General features: G+C 49.0%; 1 protein-coding gene and 1 long non-coding RNA gene across 3 annotated transcripts in view; one reads left to right on the top strand and one right to left on the bottom strand.

The window, feature by feature from the left end:
* Positions 1-2722: 2722 nt before the first annotated feature.
* Positions 2723-27147, top strand: part of LOC142466762 (uncharacterized) — a 27701-nt gene continuing 3276 nt past the window's right edge. Inside the window, exons 1-2 of one of the 2 annotated variants that reach the window (XM_075572139.1) lie at positions 2724-3239; positions 24003-24193. The gene's annotated coding sequence lies outside the window, so the exon portion shown is untranslated. Of the gene's footprint in view, positions 3240-24002; positions 24194-27147 lie in introns of both variants that reach the window. The other variant, XM_075572140.1, reaches the window with a different exon arrangement.
* Positions 23229-27147, bottom strand: part of LOC142466764 (uncharacterized) — a 5288-nt gene continuing 1369 nt past the window's right edge. The window contains exon 2 of the long non-coding RNA XR_012788212.1: positions 23229-23888. This is a non-coding gene — a long non-coding RNA (uncharacterized LOC142466764). The remainder of the gene's footprint in view (positions 23889-27147) is intronic.

Raw genomic sequence — 27147 nt, 5'->3', positions numbered from 1 at the left:
TGGCTCCCTCTCTCCCTCCCACCCAAGTGCCCCTGGCTCCCTCCCTCCCTCCCACCCAAGTGCCCCTGGCTCCCTCCCTCCCACCCAAGTGCCCCTGGCTCCCTCCCTCCCACCCAAGTGCCCCTGGCTCCCTCCCTCCCACCCACCCAAGTGCCCTGGCTCCCTCCCTCCCACCCAAGTGCCCCTGGCTTCCTCACTCCCACCCAAGTGCCCCTGGCTCCCTCCCTCCCATCCAAGTGCCCCTGGCCCCCTCCCTCCCACCCAAGTGCCCCTGGCTCCCTCCCTCCCACCCACCCAAGTGCCCCTGGCTCCCTCCCACCCAAGTGCCTCTGGCTCCCTCCCTCCCAAGTGCCCCTGGCCCCCTCCCTCCCATCCAAGTGCCCTTGGCCCCCTCCCTCCCACCCAAGTGCCCCTGGCCCCCCTCCTCCCACCCAAGTGCCCCTGGCCCCCCTCCTCCTACCCAAGTGCCCCTGGCCCCCCTCCCTCCCAAGTGCCCCGGGCCCCCTCCCTCCCTAGTGCCCCTGGCCCCCTCCCTCCCAAGTGCCCCTGGCCCCCCTCCCTCCCTCCCAAGTGCCCCTGGCCCCCTCCCTCCCTCCCAAGTGCCCCTGGCCCCCTCCCTCCCTCCCTCCCAAGTGCCCCTGGCCCCCTCCCTCCCAAGTGCCCCCTGGCCCCCCTCCCTCCCTCCCACTCTAGTGCCCCTGGCCCCCTCCCTCCCACCCAAGTGTCCCTGGCCCTCTCCCTCCCAAGTGCCCCTGGCCTCCTCCCTCCCTCCCAAGTGCCCCTGGCCCCCTCCCTCCCACTCAAGTGCCCCTGGCCCCCTCCCTCCCTCCCAAGTGCCCCTGGCTCCCTCCCTCCCTCCCACTCAAGTGCCCCTGGCTCCCTCCCTCCCTCCCACCCAAGTGCCCCTGGCTCCCTCCCTCCCACCCAAGTGCCCCTGGCTCCCTCCCTCCCACCCAAGTGCCCCTGGCTCCCTCCCTCCCACCCAAGTGCCCCTGGCTCCCTCCCTCCCATCCAAGTGCCCCTGGCCCCCTCCCTCCCACCCACCCAAGTGCCCCTGGCCCCCTCCCTCCCACCCACCCAAGTGCCCCTGGCTCCCTCCCTCCCACCCAAGTGCCCCTGGCCCCCTCCCTCCCATCCAAGTGCCCCTGGCCCCCTCACTCCCACCCAAGTGCCCCTGGCCCCCTCCCTCCCACCCAAGTGCCCCTGGCCCCCCTCCTCCCACCCAAGTGCCCCTGGCCCCCCTCCTCCCACCCAAGTGCCCCTGGCCCCCTCCCTCCCAAGTGCCCCTGGCCCCCTCCCTCCCTCCCACCCAAGTGCCCCTGGCCCCCACCCAAGTGCAACTGGCTCCCTCCCTCCCACCCAAGTGCCCCTGGCCCCCTCCCTCCCATCCAAGTGCCCCTGGCCCCCCTCCTCCCACCCAAGTGCCCCTGGCCCCCTCCCTCCCAAGTGCCCCTGGCCCCCTCCCTCCCAAGTGCCCCTGGCCCCCTCCCTCCCTCCCTCCCAAGTGCCCCTGGCCCCCTCCCTCCCTAGTGCCCCTGGCCCCCTCCCTCCCTCCCACCCAAGTGCCCCTGGCCCCCTCCCTCCCACCCAAGTGCCCCTGGCCCCCTCCCTCCCAAGTACCCCTGGCCCCCTCCCTCCCTCCCACCCAAGTGCCCCTGACCCCCTCCCTCCCTCCCACCCACCCAAGTGCAACTGGCTCCCTCTCTCCCTCCCACCCAAGTGCCCCTGGCTCCCTCCCTCCCACCCAAGTGCCCCTGGCCCCCCTCCTCCCACCCAAGTGCCCCTGGCCCCCTCCCTCCCACCCAAGTGCCCCTGCCCCCCCCCCCCTCTCCCACCCAAGTGTCCCTGGCCCCTCCCCTCTCCCACCCAAGTGTCACTGGCCCCCTCTCCAGTCACTCACATCCGTCGTTACCTGTAATTCACTGTTTGTGTCTGTGTGCGTATAGGGGAGAGCGAGTGTGTGTGTGTGTATCTGTATCAGTGTGTGTGTGTGTGTGTGTGTGTGTATCAGTGTGTGTGTGTGTGGCAGTGTCTCTGTGTGGCTGCGTGTGTGTCAGTGGCTGCGTGTGTGTGTCAGTGGCTGCGTGTCTGTCAGTGGCTGTGTGTGTGTGTGTGTGTGTGTATCAGTGGCTGTGTGTGTGTGTATCAGTGGCTGTGTGTGTGTGTCTGTGTGTGTATCAGTGGCTGTGTATGTGTGTGTGTGTGTGTGTGTGTATATCAGTGGCTGTGTGTGTGTCTGTGCAGGACCTATTGGCCAGTTTAGGCGATAACATTTTTAGTGGGTCACGAAGGAGAAGTTCAAAAATAACCGGGGCACGGAAAAAAAAGTTTGGGAAACCCTGGTCTAACGGGACCAACCGGTCTTTATTAGATTGACCCTCTACCTACTGTTAGGGGGCGATTGTTTCCCTCATGGGATGATGTTGCACTGACCCCTGCCACCTCTGTCTGAGCAGTCTCCAGAGCCACAGAGTCTCCAGCTCCACTATTTCAGTTACACAGGATTGGACTCCATTTATATGCTTCGCATTTTAATACTTTAATATCTGCCAATTCCAACAGGCCAGTAGGCTTACTAGCTATGTGAAACTTTTTAACCCCTCTACCCCAATCAACCTACATCAGGAGACAGCTACACAGCTTTTGTGCAGCAGACTCTGGACACGGATACCGCTGGCATAATGGTTGCTATGGTTACCAGGGCGCATATCCCTCTGACTCGAGGTCACGTGGGGAGTCCCTCCGTCGGTTGCAGGAACTCCAGGTTTCTAGCAATACCGCGATCAACACACCATACAACAGCTAGTTGGCTGTTAGGACGACAAGGAGAATTCCCCTTCCCTACAACAGCATCGGAAGTTACTTACACTCCGGCTCAACGCACAAGCAGCTGTTTGCTCGAGCGGCAGCTGCTGGATACAAACGGACGCACTGCGCATGTGCATCAGGTTTGCTATAGCAACCGGGACGCCAGCACACAGTCAGCTGGGACAGGTTCACAGTGCACGCCCACCATCATATATCATATCCATATCAATATCTCCCTCTCCCTCCCTCTACACAGTATACTGACACGTGGTCCGTTTTGGAGTCGAAAACTACAACTCCCATGATCCCCTTAGTGTGAGCATGCGCAGTAGGACACAGAGCTGTGACCCGGATGTAGTCAGTGTCTCCACTTCCGGGAAAGAGAAAATGAAGAAATAAAGTGGTGCAGGAAGCACACAGGAGCCTTTTCTGTAAGTAACTTACTTTGTATTCAAAGCATCAGAGCAGGTATATGCAAACACGTGGCGTTTCAGGACAGACACGTCCTCTCCTCAGACCAATAGTGACACTAACAAGTATATATACCCCTATGGGTTACACAATCACCTCATACCCATCACCTGTGTTTGCAGCCACTGCAGCCTCAGTACTTCCTGGTTGCCATCTGACGTCATCGCAGTGTCATATTACGTCACGTCGCCAAGCAACCTGGAAAACCAATAATAAAATAGAGAGTGACACAGGGACAGCTCAGTACACTTACTGAACTGTGGAGAAGTCAAATTGCATAAGTTACACTTAAGTGGCAGTAAATTGAAGCAACATGTACGCACTATATTGGTGCCATAAAGGATATTTAATGACTATAAATTAGCTGGGAGCTGCCATGCTGATATTTTCTTTCTTAGATGATTTTTCTGCCTAAACAAAGGGGTTAAAGCTGAAAAGGAGCAAGTTAAAAGATGGTTCAATGTTATGAGCCTACAGTCAGAAACAGCCTTATTACACATTTATCTGGGCATAAGGCTAAGGCCCCGCTCCCTCAGTCAGCGCGCCCGCACTGCAGACAGGCGGGGCACTGACAGACACAGACCGCGATATGCGGTCTGTAGGGAGCCGGGAACCGGAGGGGGAGGGGGGCGGGCTCCGATTGTGGTGCCGTCCACCCCCCCACACACATACATATATACACACACACACACATACATACACACACACTCACACACTTTGATAACACGCAGCTCCTTCCCTGCTCCCCGCCCAAGGCGCCTCACACCTAGCTCCTTCCCTCCCCTCCTCCCCATTGACTCGCGTACCACGTGACGCGTCAACGCCGAAATTCACAAGATTCTTGCAGCATCGGCCGGTTGACGCGTCACAGTACGTAGTCAGCCCTGTCGGAAGGAGGCAGCGGGGGCAGGGACCACTCGGACAAGGGTCTGGTGGTTCGCGGCCGCGCGCCCCGCCGGCCACAGCGGGTTCGCAGCCTAAGATAACAAGGCAAACTACAAATCATTCTGGATATATAGATTAAAAGACATAACTCCTATTATAGTGTAGACACAGAGGCACATAGGCTAGATCATAAGTGTTATCTAGTAACTTAATAATTATTGAGTAGACTTAAGTGAGAAACAGAATAGTAGAATCCATAGCAGTCGTTGGCCAGAGTGACAGAGGTTTAAAAAAGACGGTCCAGGGATCCAATGTGGAGCACAGTTGTGTGGAAGAGACGGGGGCTAGACACCAGCAAAATCTGTTAAAAAGCCTTTATTCCATGGTGAGTGAGGGGTACAGAGAGCACTCTGACGCGTTTCGGGAAACAATCTCTTTGAGTGCTCTCTGTACCCCTCACTCACCATAAAATAAAGGCTTTTTAACAGATTTTGCTGGTGTCTAGCCCCCGTCTCTTCCACACAGCTGTGCTCCGCATTGGATCCCTGGACCGTCTTTTTTGACTATTACTGGCGTGATGCATGCATCCGGATGAGCTGCGTTTAATGTGAGTACTCCAACTTCTATATGCATTGAAGAATGTTTGACCATTTCTAAAGTGCCACTCCAGGATGTTTGTCCCAGTGGTATTATAGACATGACCATGATCTTTGATACAGAGGTCTGTCTTTATCACAGGGACTATTATACTTTCCATATAGGAGATGTATGCACTGGTCTAGTGAGTCTCACTTAGCTTTAATCAGAGCTCCACTCCATCTCAAGTGATCATTCATATTGAATTTTTTATATACCTTCGTCCATCTATCTACTGAGCCCCGAGAATTGGGATTTATTACTTACCCCAGGAACCAGTTTAGTTCAAGTCACAATACTTACTACGACAGGGAGATACTGCTGCTGGAGAAGCATGGAGGAGCATGAGACAGGACCAGGGCTCGGGAGCGAGCACACGTCAGTGGAACACATATGATTATAAATATGTTCCACTGACTGCATTACACACGGATTTAGTGACCCCTCGAGCCGTATCTTCGCCGATTGATCACAGGAGAACGGATCAATCGGCAACTTAGCAAATTACTTGTCATTGTTTGAATTGCATTGAAGGAGATTGAAGGAGATTTTTTAAATTTTTTTAAAGGCAGCTTGAACTGCTGCTTTAAAGGCAACCTAGCGACGGGAAAACATGAAATTACTAGGAGTACATAACTTCCTGGAAAAGGATGAAATCTCCATTTAACCCTTTGGGTGCCCTTTTGATGTAGCTGCTATGTCACCGCGTCTGGCCCCATGATGTAATAGCTACGTCATAGTTATCCTGCTGGTTTTCCTAGGGGAGATGACATTCTGTGCTCCTGTGCAGGGCAGGACGGATCTATCACTACGTGGGATAGAAGGGAGGGGGTCTCCCCGTCCGTTCTGTCATTAGTGAGGGAGTGATCACATGAGCCCTCCGTAACTCAAAGGGTTAAAATAACTGGTTTACTTATTTGTGTATTGTGAAAGAAATCCCGTTCTGTATTTGTCTAGGAACATTTATGTGTTGCTAATGAGGGCATTATAATTACATTGTTTTCTATGGAAGTTTATGTTTTTGGTCTGCTAAACAGGTAATTTTTTTTATCCCCCAAACAACTTGTCAAATTATTTCCCCTATACCCCCTCAAAAGAAGAGTTACCCGTCTCACATGGTTTCTCTTACTGTGTTTCTATTGCTGTTTGTGTTCTGTATCCCCCTTCCTCCCACTCCCTTTATTTACCTCCCAGGTACTGATCTGCAGGTGGTTATTTTTCTTTATGCACTTTGCCTCCCTTATTTACCAAACACTAGATTCACTAAAGTGCAATAGCCTCAATTGCACTTTAACATGTGATCACAGGAGCTCTTTGCACCTCTCCCCTCACTCCTGTCTTCTCCTCACAGCCTTGTTCAGCACCATTGCTGCCCATATGTATCCTTAGGCTGCGTCCATGCTCCCAAAGACCGCGCAGAGGCATGCGCGTGTGTGATGTCACCCACGGTTTCTGGCCAAGCTAGACGTTATGGGGGTGTGGCCGTGACGTCACGGAGCTGGTTCACCCTCACCCTCACCCAATAAGCAGTACAAACACACAAGGAAAGATTTAAGCATCAGAACATCACACTATCAAAATCTAGAAAAGCATCATCTGTTTATTTTCACAAAGATGAAATGGCGTGAGCAGGGAGCTCCAGAGCGCCAACCCCACAATGGGGATCCGAATCGTATGAAGAGCACTCACAGAAAAGACCCGAAAATCGGGACCTGCTCCTCGTGACCAGGAGCGACATGAAAGAATTTTGTAGGTAATTTAAAGCTTTTTTCCAGCGCAAAATGGCTGGTTTAAGAAGGGACATAAATAATATAGGTGACAGGACAAACATCCTGGATAAAAGATTTGACTCAACAGTGAGAGCCCTCCAAAAAAACAGAAAAAAATACAGCTCAGCTAAAATCCGTGATATCGCACCTCACAGACAAGCTAGAGGATACCGAAAATCGGGACAGGCGAAATAACATTTGGTTGCGGGGGGGGGGGAGGGGGGGTTACCGGAGTCCCATCATGGATCTGGAGAACGTTGTAACAAATCTAGATTCTCACTTGGTTGCTCTTCAGACAGAGTTCCCTGTAATTTCCATGACCTCTCCCAGGGGGGGGGGGGGGTCTGAGATAACCAAGCATCATAGGTGTCTGCTGCTTTCTTTGCTTGTAATGAGCCGTTAACCAAATTTTCTGCTGTTTCTGCTGGTAACCCCTGTGATGCTGGAAGATCTGGAATAGATCCTTGCTCACAGTCTGATACACCCTGAGTGATATGCTCCAGCGTCATACCGGTTGAGACGCTGGAGATTGGCAGTCTGACGTCATTTCCTGTGAGCCTCGTGAGGAGACACCCAGCATCAGCCAGCCGTAGGAGCAAGCAGCGTTGAAGCAAGGGAGCAAGCCGACTGAGGTAACCATCCCAGGAGACGCTCCCCAACTGAGCAGCAGAAACAACCCGGCAATCATTTGGCAAGCTGAGTTTCATCTTTTTCTCAAACACCATAGGCTAACTTGGAGGTTAACGTTTAAGACTATACCAATTCACCTGGCACAACGGCATTAGTCCTCTATCAAGCAGACAAAACTTTTGTTTTTCATTGCAGTTCACCCATATCTTTTATATTTGTACTGTGTGATTTTTATATTTTTCATTTTTTGTTCATAAATTATCATATTCTTGCTAAACCATTGCGCCTTTTTTCTTTTTGATGAACGTTGTAACAAAATGGCTGGAGCATACCTTCCCAGACTGATCAGAAAATTAGTTGCACCTTGATCGCTGTCACAGGGCTCTACGATCCAAACCACAGCCAGGAGATCCCACTAGAGACATTATCCTGCTCTTTCATTACTTCAAAGTGAAGGAGGCACTATGTCAAATAACTAGGACCAAAAGGCATATTGAATTCCAGGGGTTCAAGCTTCAAGTCTTTTCATGATTTGTTACCCACAACCAAACAGACGCCTGAAGGATGGAGATACATTTCTCAAAAAATTAGGCCTGAAAATAAATCCTGTAGAATCTACTAACCTGGATCTAGTGGACGGTCCGCTCCCGAGCCGTCCTATACGGTTGTGAGAGATTCAGCGCAAGAACAGAGAGAAAAGCACAATAATTGAAGGCAATTAAGCCTTTAAAGGGGCCTCTCCCCTTACAGACAATTTCAATGAGTCCAAGTCCCCTGACTTATAGCGGTTCCACCACCTCACCCTGCTGCAGTGACAGAGTAAATGGCGTCAATCTTGGAATCACCTCATCTACTTGGAGGACCTACAGGTTGCGAGCATGGGCAGAAGGGACACACAGCGGAGGACACTGGATCAGCTTCAGTAACCACACACCGCAAAGACCCCCAGCCAGAAACAACTACATGGGCAGCTATCAGTTCTTCTCGGGCAGCCGCAGGAGATGAACCGAGTGACAGATGAGGTGAAAGAAAACGGGACATTTTCGTTGTGGCTGACTTGAGGGGGTAAATAACAGAGGTATGAGCTTGAGGTAAAATTTCAGCTCCGTCAGCTCGATACTGTTACACCGGTGCTGCCCGCAGACCAGACCCGTCCCCTGTGCTGAGGTGGGACGTAGAGATACACGCACCCGCAGCAAAGGGAGCGCGTCCGGAGTGTGGTGTTAGTGTTGCCAGGCCAGTTATAGTAAGGAAGACAATACTTGCCGGTACCGGTAGTAGAGGAAGAGTAGTTATTGCCGTTGCCAAGTTCAGGGATTGGAGAGTTGCGGAAGGTCGAAGGTATAAGCCGTGTGTCAGGGATGCCAGAAGTCACGAAGTCCAAGTAGAGCCCAAGTCGAGAGCCAGAGGGGGTAATCGTCCAATCCACGTCAATACCTGAGGAGTCACTGAGAGAGTAGTCAAATGCTTCCATACAGAACTATGTCGAGCGACGAGTGATGGGAAGCACAGGCATAATAAGGCTGGGCAGGCCAATGGGAAAAGGGGGCAGGCCTGGAGGACTGCAAGGAGTCCTCCCTGATTGGAGGGAGGTGTTACAGCCCAGCTGAGTGTAGTCATTGATTTGCATGGAACTGTGTGATGCTTGGGGGCGACGCCTCACTGCAGGAGCAGTGGTTAAAAGTGCTCTGTAAAGCGTGTGCTGGGAATGCATGCGCATAACGTCTGGGGATGGCATGCGTGGATTCGGTGACTGACGCGCGTATGCGGTCAGTGACAGATGCACGTGTGCACATAAAGCGCAGAGCCGGAGACACGCAGAGGCTGCGGTTCAACAGGCACCACTTCAGTTGGTGGAATCCTGTGATGGCGAGGAGCCAGAGTGCCAGTGGCAGACAACGGAGGTATGTGGGAATTGCATTGCAGGCGCTTGGACGCCTGAGTACCGACGGGAGGTGAGTAATGGTCGCGCTGACGGCGCTGAGACACCAGATTCCTTACAGTACCCCCCCTTCATATGCGAGAATCCAGCAGGGACTGGACCTCATATTCTTCCCTATTCTGGGTAATAACCGTATCAGGCCTACGGTTATGGTTGGGGAAGAAATGACTGGATACGAATGGCTTGAGTAGAGATGTGTGAAACACGTTTGGTATTTTCATGCTGTCGGGAAGTTGAAGTCGGAATGCTACCGGATTAATCCGTTCAATTATCGGAAAAGGGCCCAGGAACCCCGGCGCCAATTTTGGGGAAGGTACCTTCAAATAAATGTTTCTTGAGGACAGCCATACCATATCCCCGGGCTTGTACCTGGGTGCCGGACGGCGGTGGCGATCCGCCCAATGTTTGGCCCGTTGAGAGGCGGTAAGAAGAGCAGACTGAATCTTGGACCATGCTGATTGCAGAGATGAGACGCGGTCGTCTACGGCCGGAACTCCGGAAGGAATGTTGGAGACGGGAAGACATGGGGGATGAAAACCGTAATTGAGGATAAATGGCGACTCTCGGGTGGACTCGTTGGTAGCAGAGTTAAAAGCATATTCGGCCCATGGCAAAATTTGTGCCCAATCATCCTGAGAATTGGAAATGAAACACCTCAGGTATTTTTCCAGGGACTGATTGACCCTTTCTGTTTGACCGTTGGACTGAGGATGCTAAGCTGAGGAAAAAGAAGAAGAGATCCCTAGTCTTTTGGTAAAAGTTCTCCAAAATCTGGATACAAACTGTGACCCTCTGTCAGATACGATGGACGAAGGAATACCATGAATGCAAAAGATGTGATCAGTGAAGATATCAGCAAGGGTTGGTGAGGTGGGAAGTTCTTTGAGCAGGATAAAGTGATCTATCTTTGAAAAACGATCCACCACCACTAAAATCGTATTCATCCCTTTGCACCTGGGCAACTCCACAATAAAATCCATTGATATGTGTGACCATGGACGTTCTAGGATGGGCAGAGGAAGAAGAAGACCGTGAGGCCTTTGATGAATTCGAAAATGTCTTTAGACATCTTGGGCCACCAAAAGTTGCGACGTATAAGGTCCAAAGTCTCTTTGTAGCCAGGATGACCAGCTGCTCTCGAGGCATGTCCCCAATCCAGAACCTCGGGTATGAAATTAGGTCTCACGAGGAGCTTGCCCCTGGGGACCTTCAGGTTCTTTGGAATTGACCTTTGTGACTTGACGATCTTGTCTAAGCTTCTGAAGGAAGATTCGGCGAAAATCTTCTCGTGAGGTAAAATGGTCTCCATGGAATCTTCTGGTCTCTCTTCGGAAGAATGTTGTCTTGAGAGAGCATCGGCTTTGACATTTTTAGTCCCAGGAATATACGACAGTTGGAAATTAAATCTGGAAAAGAACAAAGACCAGCGGGCTTGCCGTGGACCCAGACGGCGAGCGTTCTCTATATATAATAAATTCTTATGGTCGGTGAGGATGGTGAATGATTCCCTCGATCCTTCCAGGAGATGCCTCCATTCTTGAAGTAGAAAGAGGATGAGACACGCACTCAATATTAATGGTAATAGAGGTGGGGTACTTAGCTGCCGGTGCGCTGGTCCTGGGGAGCTCCTGTAGTCCCAAATGTTCCAGTACAAAGAAGAAGAAACAGGCACACGGTCTTACTCAAAAGGAGGTTTAATATGCCATAAAGTTAAACGTTTCGGCAGTCAAATACTGCCTTTCTCAAGGTGAAGGCTACCAAACACATGAAAACAGTCAAAATATATACCACCCCCCTGATACTCACCCATCCCCATTCTGCCACATAACCAGGATGTTCACGCCCACCTGATGACGTCAGAGCTACCATATGGCATCCCCTAGTGACGTCAGACATCTAGGTCTAAATCCCTGGCAATACAGCATAGAGCTGTCTTGGAGGACTGCAGCCACAGCCACACCTCTCCCCAGACTGAACACTCCCCCATGATGACGTCAGTGTGACTGGCCGTCAGGGGGGGCGAAGAGGGGGGGGGGCGTGCACCAATCAAGACTGTACTCACAGGGCTGGACAAAGATGTATCCGTCGCCATGGGATCAGTGTCAGAGCAGGGAGGAGTGAGACACTACTATAAATCACCCTGAAAGTGTAAATAAACCACACACCAAAATATTAATAAAGCATATGTGCACAAAACTAATACAGCAACATACTATTAAAAACATGTGACTGTATACTGCTGATGACATCAGTATAATCCTGCAAAGTTACAGTGAAATGCCACATAAGAATATGCAGTACATCAGTATTTAGAATATACTAGTGTGTATACCTAGGTCAGAAATGGGTACACACAGCCAGGGGGGGGGAAGGGGGAGGGAGGGAGGGAAGGGGGAGGGAGGGAGGGAAAAAAATAAATAAATAAAGAAAAGGGAAGAAAAAATGGAAAAAAACACACAAAAAGGATAATCTTCCCAACAGGTAAGTGCAGTCCATGGATGGTGCAAGATCAAATATGCCTGTAGAAAGACAAAAAATTAAGTTGTATTAAGGAAGCATTTTAAATACTGTTGCTCATTAAGACCCATACCGTTGCTGGTATTTAAAGCATGTATCCAGAATGCTTCACGTCTCAATAAGAAAGTCTCCCTATCTGGAGTGCCTTGTCAAGGTGCTACTGACTCAATACCCATGATGCGTAAAGAGGCAACATTATGATGGTGTTCCACACAGTGTTACACAAGAATAGAGGGATCCGTACCTTTTCGAATTACACTTTTATGTTCAATGAACCTTGTTTTTAACATTCTTATGGTCTTACCCACATAAAGAAGACCACATGGACACTTTATCATGTACACTACATATTCAGATCTACATGTGATTCTATTTTTAATTTTTATGATCCTCCCGCTGTGGGGGTGACTGAATTGACTACCGGTAGTCAGACTGTTACAGACCGAGCAGCTCTTGCATCTAAAGTTACCTGGTCTACCACCCTCCAGAAAATGAGGAGTTCTGTAGTTACCCTCATTATCTGCATGTATCAGGCTATCCGCCAGATTCCTCCCTCTTTTGAATACCACCATTGGTGGTACACAGCAACTTTCAGATAATATATCATCATTTTGCAGAATATGCCAATGTTTAAGAATGGTAGATTTAATAAAACCACCAGCTTGACTGTACGTAGTGGTAAATACAAGCCTGTCCTCCTTCTTATTTTTGGTAGCACTTAACTCTTTATCCAGTGCCCGGTCTAACACAGCAGGAGGATATCCCCTAGCCAGGAATCTACTACGTAGTTCTCCAATAGCTGGTTCAATATTATCCTTCCTGCTCGTGATTTTGCAGATTCGGACTTTCTGTGAAAAAGGTAATGCATCAATAAGAGAAGGAGGATGATGGCTATCTGCCCTTAAAATGGCATTTCTGTCTGTATCCTTTCTAAAAAGATCAGTATGTAACTCCCCATTAGTCTGTGTAATGAGGACATCTAAAAAAGAGAGTTGCTGTGTACTCCATGTATTAGTGAGGCGGACCGGTGAATGGAGACCATTAAGATACTCAAAAAAAGACAACAGCTGATCCTCCGTACCTGTCCATATGAAAAACAGATCATCAATATATCTGTAATAGCTTTTAATATGCACAAAAAAGTCTGATTTGTAGATGTACTGCTCTTCGAAATGTGTCATGTATATGTTGGCGTAAGCAGGGGCCATATTACTGCCCATTGCTGTCTCCTTAATCTGCAGGAAGAAATCACTCTCAAATCTAAAATAATTTTTATAGAGAATGAAATGTAAAATGAGCATAATGTATTCAATTGGAACAGTATCACTATAATGGCGAATGAGGGCGGCCTTGATTATCTCAAGACCTTCAACATCCTCCTTCTCTTATTGATGCATTACCTTTTTCACAGAAAGTCCGAATCTGCAAAATCACGAGCAGGAAGGATAATATTGAACCAGCTATTGGAGAACTACGTAGTAGATTCCTGGCTAGGGGATATCCTCCTGCTGTGTTAGACCGGGCACTGGATAAAGAGTTAAGTGCTACCAAAAATAAGGAGGACAGGCTTGTATTTACCACTACGTACAGTCAAGCTGGTGGTTTTATTAAATCTACCATTCTTAAACATTGGCATATTCTGCAAAATGATGATATATTATCTGAAAGTTGCTGTGTACCACCAATGGTGGCATTCAAAAGAGGGAGGAATCTGGCGGATAGCCTGATACATGCAGATAATGAGGGTAACTACAGAACTCCTCATTTTCTGGAGGGTGGCAGACCGGGTAACTTTAGATGCATGAGCTGCTCGGTCTGTAACAGTCTGACTACCGGTAGTCAATTCAGTCACCCCCACAGCGGGAGGATCATAAAAATTAAAAATAGAATCACATGTAGATCTGAATATGTTGTGTACATAATAAAGTGTCCATGTGGTCTTCTTTATGTGGGTAAGACCATAAGAATGTTAAAAACAAGGTTCATTGAACATAAAAGTGTAATTCGAAAAGGTACGGATCCCTCTATTCTTGTGCAACACTGTGTGGAACACAATCATAATGTTGCCTCTTTACGCATCATGGGTATTGAGTCAGTAGCACCTAGACAAGGCACTCCAGATAGGGAGACTTTCTTATTGAGACGTGAAGCATTCTGGATACATGCTTTAAATACCAGCAACGGTATGGGTCTTAATGAGCAACAGAATTTAAAATGCTTCCTTAATAGAAGGTAATTTTTTGTCTTTCTACAGGCATATTTGATCTTGCACCATCCATGGACTGCACTTACCTTTTGGGAAGATTATCCTTTTTGTGTGTTTTTTTCCATTTTTTTCTTCCCTTTTCTTTCTTTCTTTCTTTCTTTCTTTCTTTCTTTATGTCCCTCCCTCCCCCTTCCCCCCCCCCCCCCCTGGCTGTGTGTACCCATTTCTGACCTAGGTATACACACTAGTATATTCTAAATACTGATGTACTGCATATTCTTATGTGGCATTTCACTGTAACTTTGCAGGATTATACTGATGTCATCAGCAGTATACAGTCACATGTTTTTAATAGTATGTTGCTGTATTAGTTTTGTGCACATATGCTTTATTAATATTTTGGTGTGTGGTTTATTTACACTTTCAGGGTGATTTATAGTAGTGTCTCACTCCTCCCTGCTCTGACACTGATCCCATGGCGACTGATACATCTTTGTCCAGCCCTGTGAGTACAGTCTTGATTGGTGCACGCCCCCCCCTCTCCCCCCCCCCTGACGGCCGGTCACGCTGACGTCATCATGGGGGAGTGTTCAGTCTGGGGAGAGGTGTGGCTGTGGCTGCAGTCCTCCAAGACAGCTCTATGCTGTATTGCCAGGGATTTAGACCTAGATGTCTGACGTGACTAGGGGGCGCCATATGGTAGCTCTGACGTCATCAGGTGGGCGTCAACATCCTGGTTATGTGGCAGAATGGGGATGGGTGAGTATCAGGGGGGGTGGTATATATTTTGACTGTTTTCATGTGTTTGGTAGCCTTCACCTTGAGAGAGGCAGTATTTGACTGCCGAAACGTTTGACTTTATGGCATATTAAACCTCCTTTTGAGTAAGACCGTGTGCCTGCTTCCATTCTTGAAGTGCCATTTTAACGGCCAGTAACTCTCTGTTCCCCACGTCATAGTTCCTCTCCGCTGAGGTAAATTTCTTCGAAAAGAATGCGCAGGGATGCAATTTTTCTTGGGGTGAAGGTCTCTGGGATAGAATGGCACCGGCGCCAGTATCAGAGGCGTCCACCTCCAACACGAAAGGGAGATCAGTGTTGGGGTGATGGAGAATCGGTGCGGACACAAAAGCCTCCTTAGGAGTGTTGAAGGCGGTAATGGCCTCTGGTGACCAAACCGATGGGTCGGCCCCCTTCTTCGTAAGGGCTGTGATAGGTGCAACAATTCTGGAGAAATCACGGATAAGCTTGCGGTAGTTGTTCGCAAATCCCAGGAAGCGCTGGATTGATTTAAGAGAGTCAGGTCTAGGCCAGTTAGTAATGGCTTTTAATTTGTCTGGATCCATCATGAAACCATCGCTGGAAATAATGTAGCCTAGAAACTGGGTCGAAGTCTGATGGAATGTACAATTTTCCATCTTGGCATATAATCGATGTTCACGAAGGCGACAGAGCACATAAGATGTATGAAAGATGTGGTCCTGTAAATCCTTCGAAAAAATCAGGCTATCATCCAGATAGACTATGACGAAGTCGTTGAGTACTTTGCGGAAGACATCGTTAATGAAATCTTGAAAAACAGCCGGAGTATTACACAGTCCGAAGGGCATCACAAGGTATTCGTAGTGGCCACTATGCGTGTTGAAGGCCGTTTTCCATTTGTCTCCTTGACGTATTCGTACGAGATTATAAGCTCCCCTGAGGTCCAGCTTGAAGAAGACTTTGGCACCTTGCAACCTATCAAAAAGTTCAGTGATAAGGGGGAGTGGGTATCGATTCTTTACGGTGATGCGGTTAAGCCCTCTATAATCAATACAAGGTCTTAAAGTTCCATCCTTCTTCTTTACGAAGAAGAACCCTGCTCCAGCTGGTGAAGTAGACGGGCGAATAAAACCTGTCTTCAGGTTCCCCTGGATGTACTCGTCCATAGCCTTAGAAGAAAATCTCATGGAGGGTCATATACCAGACGTCACCGAGCCCAGGATCGGACCACTCACCCAGACCTCATAACATAGAACTCACCTACCTTCCACTTGCCTTCTGTCGCAGTCAGGGACTTTTTAATTACAAGCAGTATAGGACGTAGGAGCACAGCAAGAGAATTTCCACCAAGAAAAAATAAGTTGAGGGCAACTCCAAGTAAAAATAAGAAGGCTTTAATTAATCAGCTCACAATGAGAGGGAAAGAACGCACGCACCAACGCGTTTCATCTCCCACGGGATTAAACACTTTGGTGCATGCGTACTTTCACTCTCATTGTGAGCTGATTAATTAAAGCCTTCTTATTTTTACTTGGAGTTGCCCTCAACTTATTTTTTCCTGGTGGAAATTCTCTTACTGTGCTCCTATGTCCTATACTGCTTGTTGCTGCTTCTACTGTGGAGGATTGCACGCCCTGGAACATTGGACTGACTGTGGTCAATTCTGTGGGCAGGTAATGGGCAATAGCTCCTATATATTTACCTTCAGCCTTACTGTAAGGACCCGCGCTGCGGGGACTCCCGCTATCGGCGCTCCCTTACCTCTCTTCCCTGCTGCCTCTAACCCCCGGCGGCGTTCCCCGGCCCTTGGCATCTCCCCCGCGGCCGTCTTCTCACTTCCGGGTCGTGCGCGTCACCCTTACGGGCGTGCGTGGACCCAGGCTTCTATTTCTTGGCGCCAGGAGCCTGATCCCGCCTCCTCCATTACGGCACGTACATCAGCACGCTGGCCTGCCCCTGCTCCGCCCCCAGGCTCCTCTCCCCTATCAGGGCTACCCTTGGACCGCACCTCCGCTCCTCCCTTTCCCCTGATAGGTCCCAGCCCAATATTTAACCTGGTCTCTCCATTACCACAGTGCTCTGCATAGCTCCTGTACCTTGGTGCTTTCTACTTCTGCTATGTTCTCTTGTGTTTCAGTCCCTGTTCCTGGATTCTCTGCTGACCTCCCTGGATTTTGACCTTGGCTTTGGACTTGACCACGCTGCTCTCTGGACCCCCTTGGATTTGGCTTTGGACTCTCTACCTCGCTGTCTTCTATATCACTTGTACTCAGCTAACGGACCCCTACGACGCAGCTCTCTCCTCTCCACGACCCAGGCTTACGGACACTCTACCACGCTGCTCTCTCAACACCTTGACCATTGGCTTACGGACTTTACCCTTCTACACTGGAGTTGGCAAGTACTGAACTCTTTCTATTTTTGTTCCCTGGACCAGCTATGCTACTTCCACACTCCAGCCGCGCCCCGTTTACTGTTAGGTGTGTGGTATTTGTCCTTTCCACCTCAGTCCCGGGGTCTCGTCTGGCTTGTGGGCAGGCTGAGCGTTACATTATGCAGAGCCCATCAGACCCAGACCTCCCCTGAGGTGGAAGATACCCTGACCACTATCTCCAATTTACCTTTTTGGACAACCAGGTTACTGCTCTTAACCAACAGGTTGCTACCTTAACTTCTCAGATTCCCCCGTTTAATGTCTCCAGTTCCATTATCCGTCCCACTGTTTCCCGAGAAGGAACAGGCTCTTCGGAGTTGCGAATCCCTACACCTAGTAAATACACTGGAGACCCGCTTGCTTGCCGTGGGTTTTTAAATCAGTGCGAGATACAATTTGAATTGTCACCTCCCTTCCCCACGGACCGAACTAAAGTAGCTTATATTTTCTCCCTTCTCACCGGGGACGCCTTGGTCTGGCACGGTACGCTCTGGAATTCCGGACAATCGCGGCTGAGACTGACTGGAACGATGGTGCACTTACCGCGGCTTTCTGGCAGGGCCTTTTGGAATCCTTAAAGGACGAACTGGCGGCTTGTGAAAGCCATCCTCATTGGAGGCCTTGATTGCTTTGTGCATCAGGTGAATCAAAGACTTCTGCAAAGGCAGGCTGAACATCAATGTCCTCGTACTCCTGTTTCTATGCCTTCCGCTTCCAGGTATCCTGCTCCTGCCTTACCGGCATTGGACGCTCCCGAACCCATGCAACTGGGCAGTCATCAACTTTCTTCTACGGAGCGACTACGTCGGAGGGATGAGGGCCTGTGCTTCTATTGCGGATCTCCTGGGCACATCTTGCAACGTTGGCCTTTGAAGCCGGGAAATGCCAACACCCAGTGAGGTATGAGGGGATTTCACTGGGTACTATCTCTTCTTTCCCCTCTCCCGCACAGGATCTCCCCAAGCGCGTCTTACTTCCTGTCCTCCTTAAGTACGTCAGCATCCAAATCCCTGCCCTGGCCTTCCTCGATTCTGGATCTGGAGGGAACTTCATGAATCATGCTTTTGCTATCCAGTACAACATCCCTCTCCGGGAGAAGGCCATTCCGGTCGGGTTGGAAGCTATCGATGGTCGACCTCTTCAGCCAGCCTTTATCTCCTTGGAGACACTTCCCATATAACTTTCTATGAAGGATGGACATTTGGAAATCATTTCTTTCGATGTCATCCATTCCCCTTCAGTTCAACTCATTCTGGGCCTACCGTGGCTACAACTGTACTTGGAGTCACATTGCCATGGACTTCATCATGGATCTTCCCCCTTCTAATCGTATGACTACTATTCTAGTGGTCATTGACAGATTCTCCAAGCAAGCTCATTTTGTTCTCCTCAAGGGTCTACCCAATTCCAGTACTTTGGCTGATATACAGAATTGTATAGAAGTGGCTCCCGTTTTAAAAAACGCACTGCACACACTCACTGCACACACACTGCTCATTGCTCACACTGCCACACTGCACACACACTGCACACTGCACACACACTGCACACTGCACACACACTGCTCATTGCTCACACTGCACACACTGACACACTGCACACACACTGCACACTGCACACACACTGCTCATTGCTCACACTGCACACACTGACACACTGCACACACACTGCACACACACTGCTCATTGCTCACACTGCACACACTGACACACTGCACACACACTGCACACACACTGCACACTGCACACACACTGCTCATTGCTCACACTGCACACACTGACGCACTGCACACACACTGCACACACACTGCTCATTGCTCACACTGCACACACACTGCACACTGCACACACACTGCTCATTGCACACACTGACACACTGCGCACACACTGCACACTGCTCATTGCTCACACTGCACACACTGACACACTGCACACACACTGCTCATTGCTCACACTGCACACACACTGCTCACACTGACACACACTGCACACTGCACACACACTGCTCATTGCTCACACTGCACACATTGACACACTGCTCATTGCTCACACTGCACACACTGACACACTGCTCATTGCTCACACTGCACACACACTGCTCATTGCTCAAACTGCACACACTGACACACTGCTCATTGCTCACACTGCTCATTGCTCACACTGACACACTGCTCATTGCTCACACTGCTCACACTGCTCATTGCTCACACTGCACACTGCACACACACTGCTCACACTGCCACACGCTCACACTGCTCACACTGACACACACTGCTCACACTGACACACACTGCTCATTGCTCACACTGCACACACTGCACACACACTGCACACACACACTGCACACAGCCCTCACAATACACTCACATGTCAGCAGCCCACCCCCCCTCACATGTCAGCAGCCCCCCCCCTCACATGTCAGCAGCCCACCCCCCCCCTCACATGTCAGCAGCCCAACCCCCCCCTCACATGTCAGCTGCACACTGCACACACACACTGCTCATTGCTCACACTGCACACACTGACACACTGCACACACACTGCACACACACTGCACACTGCACACACACTGCACACTGCACACACACTGCTCATTGCTCACACTGCACACACTGACACACTGCACACACACTGCACACTGCACACACACTGCTCATTGCTCACACTGCACACACACTGCACACTGCACACACACTGCACACTGCTCATTGCTCACACTGCACACACTGACACACTGCACACACACTGCTCATTGCTCACACTGCACACACACTGCACACTGCACACACACTGCTCATTGCTCACACTGCACACACTGACACACTGCTCATTGCTCACACTGCACACACTGACACACTGCTCATTGCTCACACTGCACACACACTGCTCATTGCTCACACTGCACACACTGACACACTGCTCATTGCTCACACTGACACACTGCTCATTGCTCACACTGCTCACACTGCACACACTGCTCATTGCTCACACTGCACACTGCACACACACTGCTCACACTGCCACACGCTCACACTGCTCACACTGACACACACTGCACACACACTGCACACAGCCCTCACAATACACTCACATGTCAGCAGCCCACCCCCCCTCACATGTCAGCAGCCCCCCCCCCTCATGTGTCAGCAGCCCACCCCCCCCCTCACATGTCAGCAGCCCAACCCCCCCCTCACATGTCAGCAGCCCACCCCCCCCTCACATGTCAGCAGCCCACCCCCCCTCACATGTCAGCAGCCCACCCCCCCCTCACATGTCAGCAGCCCACCCCCCCCTCACATGTCAGCAGCCCACCCCCCCTCACATGTCAGCAGCCCACCCCCCCCTCACATGTCAGCAGAACTCACATGTCAGCAGCCCAACCCCCCCCCCCCCCTCCCTCTTGCAGCAGCAGCAGCAGCAGCAGATCTGGCTGGGAGGACACAGACACACGTTGCCACGCACCGCAAAACCAGGAGGCTGGGAGGAAGAGGGAGGGGGGCTGAGAGGGAGGGGGGTTGGGAGGGAGAGGGAGGGGGGCAGGTCTCTGTTTTGGGGTCACCCCTGTGCCCTGGCTGGGAGTGAGGGGGGCAGGTCTCTATGGGGGATCCCCCCTCCCTGTGAGGGGCAGATGAGGCTGGACAGAAGCAGCCCCGTCCACTCCCAGAATGCTTTGCTTCTAGCAGCATCTGGCTCCGGTCCCAGCTTTCCTCCTGGGGGCTCCGTCTCCATTTTGCAGCCTCTGCAGCGTTGTACTTGTGACCGTGAGTACAACGTGCGGCTGACATGTAACCCACCCTCCTGCACCCAGAGAGGGGCACTGCCCTGCGGGGGCATACCTCGGGGGTAGGGGGGAGGGGGAGTTGAGAGGGAGGGAGGGGGCTGAGAGGGAGAGGGAGGAGGGATGAATCGCCGCCATTTTTTTAAAACTTTTTTTTAATTTATTTATTTAATTAACTCCCTCCCTCCCGATCAGGCGCGCGGCGGCCATTTTTAAAAAAAAAAATTGCGCGACCCCGTTACTAACGCGGTGGTCTCGGGGTGGACCCCGAGGACCGCGTTATAACGGGGTTTAGCTGTATTTGTGAAGGAAAATCCGTTATTTCCTCCCCTGGCTTCAGAACCGAGAGGAACCTTTCCTCTGCCAGGTAAACTGAAGCCTTGTGACTGGATACACCATCTGCACCGTTTGCAGCAGACTTCCCAGGAAGCTTTCACGCCCTGCAACTGTTATCTTCGATCTTTGATGAACTTTATCAGGCCTGGAAGACGAACGAAATGAAACGTAACGCGTGCCAGGTTTCAAATCCTTTGTCTCAATTTATTACTCATATGGTAATGACTTTTATACAGAAAAAAAAAGATATTGGTTAGAGGCGTAACATAGGCGTATCATAGGCGTGTCTTGGGCGTAGCTTTGATTAGAGGCGGGATTTAGGGGCAGGACATATTAGTGGCGTGACTTTTGAGATGTGTCTTTTCCAATACAAGCAATTGTCTGAATATATAGCTTATTCATTGTCTGTTATCAAAAGAGACCTTGAGTCTTTAACAACTATATTACACTATTTTGCTTCTTGCAGAGAACCATTCTATTATATTCTAACTAAAACATCAGGAAATTGACATCACAAAAGTATCTAGTAATATCCTGACCAGAAAGAAAGGAAATGCAATTTTGGCAGAAACTGAGTGCATTTAGGAATTATATTTCAGCAAAAGGCTGACTACAGAATCTTAACTAGTTATGACCATACAAAATGGAAGCTTAACATGAGTGCAGATTCTGGCCTGACATATTGGTCCTAACAATCTGTAAAATAAATTTTCTGTATTCATGGCGTTCCGCTGTCCATTGTCTCGGACCGTGGTACTCAATTTGTTTCAAAGTTCTGGGGTGCGTTTTCCTAGAGGCTGGGCATTACTCTTCTTTTTCCTCAGGTTATCACCCCCAAACTAATGGGCAGACTGAATGCATGAACCAGTCCCTCGAACAATATTTGCTTTGTTTTTCTTCCGATTCTCAAGATAATTGGGTAGAGTTACTTCCTTGGGCGGAATTTGCGATTAACTCTCTCAAGAATGAGTCCACTCAAGAATCACCGTTTTTTTGTAAACTATGGATTTCATCCCACCCGCCTACCTATGCATTCATCCAGGTCCGGAGTTCCTGCACCAGATGATAGGGTAACCACCTTACAGGAGTCATGGAGGAGGATTCAAACTGCTTTACAGGAATTGGTCCTAAGAAGAGGCAAGCAGATAGGCTTCGTCGGGAGGCTCACAAGTTCTTTCCTGGAGAGAAGGTCTGGCTTTCTTCAAAAAACATTAAACTGAAGGCCCCAACCCCTGGGTTGCTGGCCCTTTCTCCATTCTGAGACAAATTAATCCTGTGGCCTATCAGCTTCGGTTGCCTTCCTCCATGAAGATTTCACCCATCTTCCATGTCTCACTCTTGAAACCGTTCATCCAAGACACATGATTTGCTCATCCTTCACTTCGCCCTCCTCCCGCCATTGTACCAGGACAACAGGAATTTGAAGTTCAGTCCATCATTGACTCGCATCTCCAGGGGAAAACTCCAGTTTTTGGTCCACTGGAAAGGATATGGACCTCAGGATCGTTCTTGGGTCTCACATGCTGATCTCCACGCTCCGTCTCTACTCGAACGATTCCACCAAAAATTTCCCCTCAGACCTTGGATGGATCGTCCGGAGTCCGATCCTCAATAGGGGGGGTTCTGTAAGGACCCGCGCTGCGGGTACTCCCGCTATCAGCGCTCCCTTACCTCTCTTCCCCGCTGCCTCTAACCACCGGCGGCATTCCCCGGCCTTCAGCATCTCCCCCGCGGCTGTCTCCTCACTTCCGGGTCGCGCGCGTCACACTTACGGGCGCGCTCGGACCCAGGCTTCTATTTCTTGGCGCCAGGAGCCTGATACCGCCTCATTCATTACGGCGTGAGCATCGGCACGCTGGCCTGCCCCTGCTCCACCAGCTCTGCCCCCAGGCTCCTCTCCCCTATCAGGGCTACCCTTGGACCGCACCTCCACTCCTCCCTTTCCCCTGATAGGTCCCAGCCCACTATTTAACCTGGTCTCTCCATTACCACAGTGCTCTGCATAGCTCCTGTGCCTTGGTGCTGTCTGCTTCTGCTTGGCCCTCTTGTATTTCAGTCCCTGTTCCTGGATTCTCTGCTGACCTCCCTGGATTTCGACCTTGGTTTTGGACTTGACCACGCTGCTCTCTGGACCCCCTTGGATTTGGCTTTGGACTCTCTACCTCGCTGTCTTCTATATCCCTTGGACTCGGCTAACGGACCCCTACATCGCAGCTCTCTCCTCTCCACGACCCAGGCTTACGGACACTCTACCACGCTGCTCTCTCAACACCTAGACCATTGGCTTACAGACCTAACCCTTCTACGCTGGAGTTGGCAAGTACTGAACTCTTTCTATTTTTGCTCCCTGGACCAGCTACGCTACTTCCACACTCTAGCGCGCCCCGTTTACTGTTAGGTGTGGGGTATTTGTCCTTTCCACCTCAGTCCCGGGGTCTCGTCTGGCTTGTTGGTAGGCCGAGCGTTACACTTACTATTGTTGATGATTATACCTATTGGGGGTTAATATACAAAGGCTATTGGTTGTGGTTGTCAAGTGCACACCACTAGGTCCTTTATCCCCCTTATATACTTATGAACTTTAAGCTATCATGGACAGTTCCAGTGTTTTTATTACTGTTTATACAGTAAATGTCCCATTCCAATCAAAATGCGGGTACATACAAGTGAGCCATCGTATATACATTGCTCTCCATTACCTTCTGTTCACCTCAAACTGTAGAGAAGAAAGAAAAGACAAGTTACATTGTTAACAACTTGTATCGTTTTTCAGCTATTCCTTTATAAAACAGACATTACTTTAAGACCTTACTAACTGTCCCAATTTTAGATTTGTAAATTGTGCGAGAAACGAGGAAGAACAGAACCTTGTGGCGTTCCAGTACCACAGGAAAATCTACTACAGAACCTGCACAGACCTCCCCCCACACACAGAGCTCCTGGTCTGGTATGGAGATGAATATGGGAAATAGCTTGGTATCAAGAGGGGTATGCTGTGGAAAACTAATGCGCCAGCACAAGGTACAGTAATCAGGAATATGTATGTTACGTGGTTTTTACATCTCTATTGTCTTATTACTGATGTTACATTGCAAATAGTGATAGATCTGCATACACCATTACGGGTCAACTAGAACTTATTATATCTCTAAACCTGGCTTGAGGCAAAGGGCCAGAACATAAAGCTGCGGTAACCAAAAATGCCATATTACCGCCCATAAAAAGCGCCTTATTACCGTGCAATGAATCAGCATTGCAGCGCCAAAAATAAAGCACTTTTTATCGAACCGTTAAAAGCATCAGATCTAATAATAATAATAATATTATACAAAACAGGCATAATATCACATTTTCAAGTAAAAAATACCATACATCAAGTTCCGATATTTATCGAACGGGATGAACACCAGAAATACAGCATATATTTTATCACCTACTCGAGACTGGCGTTATCTCTGTCTTTCCTATGTACAGTTGTGTGAAAAAGAAAGTAGACCCTCTTTGAATTCTATGGTTTTACATATCAGGATATAATAATAATCATCTGTTCCTTAGCAGGTCTTAAAATTAGGTAAATACAACCTCAGATGAACAACAATACATGACATATTATACTGTGTCATGATTTAGTTAACAAAAATAAAGCCAAAATGGAGAAGCCATGTGTGAAAAACTAAGTACACCTTATGATTCAATAGCTTGTAGAACCACCTTTAGCAGCAATAACTTGAAGTAATCGTTTTCTGTATGACTTTATCAGTCTCTCACATAGTTGTGGAGGAATTTTGGCCCTCTCTTCTTTACAACGTTGCTTCAGTTCATTGAGGTTTGTGGGCATTTGTTTATGCACAGCTCTTTTAAGGTCCCGCCACAGCATTTGAATCGGGTTCAGGTCTGGACTTTGACTGGGCCATTGCAACACCTTGATTCTTTTCTTTTTCAGCCATTCTGTTGTAGATTTGCTGGTGTGCTTGGGATCATTGTCCTGTTGCATTACCCAATTTCGTCCAAGCTTTAGCTGTCGGACAGATAGCTTCACATTTGAAGAATACTTTGGTATACAGAGGAGTTCATGGTCGACTCAATGACTGTGTATAAGTGTCAAAAGGAGTGCTACTGGTCGAGGCAAATTGTATAAAACAAGAAACAAAGAAGTCCAGAGCAACATCCAATGTGACAAAAAAACACAGTGAAATTACTATATATCTCTTCAAAAAAGGGTCATTTAGTTAACCCTTTGGCCAAAGCTTATAAGCCTGCAAGCCACTTTCAAGACATGACCATAATATTGCAGGTCCTAACACTAACTGGTTAAAATCCTTATTTACATCTATAATTAGAGAAAGGATGGTCCTGACATTGAACCTGTCGCAACCAACTGTATGAAAAGAAAACCTGCTTACCTGGACAGTTGGGAGGGGCGAGCTTTAAACCCTGGGTGGGAGGAGCCACTAACCTCCAAAACAGCTGAACCAGCTGGACAAAGTTAACAAACACACAGATACCCAGCAAGCTCTCAGCGTGCATACTCAGAGACTGCACCATCAATTTTAAAGGAGCCTTTGGACTTATGCACCGGGGAACATCTACCAGCAGTTCAAGTGAGAGTTGGACTGCAGGGTCCGGATGCTGAGTGACCAGAGTTGGCGGTGACTTGTATCACACACTTCTTGATTTTAACCTACCCTTGTGAGTGGTTTTTCTACCCCCCCCCCCCCTTCCCTTGTCCCTTTCCCAAATAAATGTACAGTATTACGCTATGGGGCGTGCGCTCTCTCTTCCTTTTATATATATGTTTTTGTATTTCACTGTGTATTTTTGTCACATTGGATGTTGCTCTGGTCTTCTTTGTTTCTTGTTTCGACTGAATGACTGCAAGGTTCCCAGGTCCTGTGGCTGCAAACAAAGCCCAAATCATCACCCCTCCATCCCAGTGCTTGACAGTTGGTATGAGGTGTTTGTGCTGATATGCTGTGTTTGGTTTTTGCCAAACGTGGAGCTGTGCATTATGGCCAAACATCTCCACTTTGGTTTCGTCTGTCCAAAGGACATTGTTCTAGAAGTCTTGCGGTTTGTTTGATGCAACTTTACAAACCTAAGCCGTGCTGCCATGTTCTTTTTAGAGAGAAGAGGCTTTCTCCTGGCAACCCTTCCAAACAAACCATACATGTTCAGTCTTTTTCTAATTATACTGTCATGAACTTTAACATTTAACATGCTAACTGAGGCCCGTCGAGTCTGAGATGTAACTCTTGGTTTTTTTGCAATTTCTCTGAGCATTGCACGGTCTGACCTTGGGTTGTATTTACTGGGACGTCCACTCCTTGAAGATTGGCAACTGTCTGGAATGTTTTCCACTTTTGAATAATCTTTCTCACTGTAGAATGATGAACTTTAAATTGATTGGAAATGGCCTTATAACCCTTCCCAGATTGATGGGCAGCAACAATTGCTTCTCTAAGATCATTGCTGATGTCTTTCCTCCTTGGCATTGTGTTAACACACACCTGAATGCTCCAGACCAGCAAACTGCTAAAACTTTGGCTTTTATAGAGGTGGTCACACTTGCTGATGATCAATTAATCAAGGGCATTTGATTAGGAGCACCTGTCTGCTACTTAGCATCTTAATTCCTATGGAAGCAGTAAGGGTGTACTTAGTTTTTCACGCATAGCTTCTCCATTTTGGCTTTATTTTGTTAAATAAATCATGATACGGTGTAATATGTCATGTGTTGTTCATCTGAGGTTGTATTTACATAATTTTAAGACCTACTAAGGAACAGATGATTGTTATTATGTCCTGATATGTAAAACCATAGAATTCAAAGAGGGTGTTCTTTCTTTTTCACACAACTGTATATAATGGCCAAAATACTGCCCGTTATATACATAGGCAAGATGAGCTAAACCAACATAGATAAAATAGTTGTTAAAATACATTACAGTACATATTAACCCCTCGGTAGTTCACGG

Source organism: Ascaphus truei, chromosome 15, assembly GCF_040206685.1.
Source record: "Ascaphus truei isolate aAscTru1 chromosome 15, aAscTru1.hap1, whole genome shotgun sequence".
NCBI lineage: Eukaryota > Metazoa > Chordata > Amphibia > Anura > Ascaphidae > Ascaphus > Ascaphus truei.
The sequence above is the reverse complement of the archived record's forward strand: the minus strand, read 5'-3'. Positions and strand labels throughout refer to the sequence as shown.